The following is a 1,326-nucleotide window of genomic DNA, read 5'->3' on the forward strand; positions in this document are numbered from 1 at the left end:
TTGTGCATTTTCTAATGTTTTGTTTTTTCTTTTCGTCACTTTCGCTCACATGACACATAAAAATAACCCTAAAGAAAAAAAGCCTAGTGAAACTTTACACAGCAGAAAGTAGTAGCGTTAGTGTAGAAGTTTTCCGACTCGTGCCCATAGCATTGTGACGCAAGAAGCCACACGACCTCGTTCGGTGAAAGTTAATCAGATATGCGGCATATTAAGCAGCTACACGAAGTTTTGACTAGTTCTAAACTAAAATAGTTCTCAATGGCGAAGAATTGTCAAGATAAAGTAATTAGGCATGACAATCGACGCTAAAACTGGTGTGTCCGCCGTGAAACTTAATTTGTCCGCCGAGATACCTGCTCAGACCGGACATGTTTGTCCGCCGTCAACAAAAACGAATTTCGAGGCCTGTGTTGGGGTGCATTTTCCTGAAAGAGGAAACAAAAATTTTGAAGAATTGCGTGGATGTGAAACGGCTGGGCTTTTGAACAAGACACTCACAGCTTGCATTCAGTCCATGGGAGCAGTAGTTGAACTTACCACCTACCTTCAAACCAATCATGGTATTGATTATCTGCTTTTAGGAAGATTATGTGCCAGTGTTCTAAGTGCAAGTGTTGCAAGTGCTGTATAATCGCCAAGTCAGGATTTTCATTTTAAGAAAAAACAATTTTTTGTAGTTCTAAAAATCCACATTTTCAACCAAAAATTTTGAAGAATTGCGTGGATGTGGAACGGCTGGGCTTTTGAACAAGACACTCACAGCTTGCATTCAGTCTATGGGAGCAGTAGTTGAACTTACCACCTACCTTCAAACCAATCATGGTATTGATTATCTGCTTTTAGGAAGATTATGTGCCAGTGTTGCAAGTGCTGTATAATCGCCAAGTCAGGTTTTTCATTTTAAGAAAAAACAATTTTTTGTTTCAAAGTTCTAAAAATCCACATTTTCAACTGCTTCAAATTTTTATTTTTTGTCCTGAAAACACCAAGAATGGCATTTTAGAGCATATAAAAGTGCAAAATTTTCTGGGGGGGCATGCCCCCACACCCCCCTAGGAGGCTCGCGCCTTCGGCGCTCGTCCGTTCCTGCCACTCTATAACGTCACACTTAACAACATTATTTGCAGCACCCCCATGAGCAAAAGGCACGAGCCGCCACTGGATTCATAGTATAGGGATTGCCAACTCGGCTGGAAATCCGACAATTGGAGTGTAAAAGTGTTGCCAGTTATGTTTTCTATTTTTTGAACAAAATATTATTTTGGCATTTTTAAAGAGTAGTGGTTGCCCAAAGCTTGTCCGTTTAAAACTAACCTGAAGTTT

Source organism: Aplidium turbinatum, chromosome 15 (genome assembly GCF_918807975.1).
Source record: "Aplidium turbinatum chromosome 15, kaAplTurb1.1, whole genome shotgun sequence".
In the NCBI taxonomy this organism is placed as follows: domain Eukaryota; kingdom Metazoa; phylum Chordata; class Ascidiacea; order Aplousobranchia; family Polyclinidae; genus Aplidium; species Aplidium turbinatum.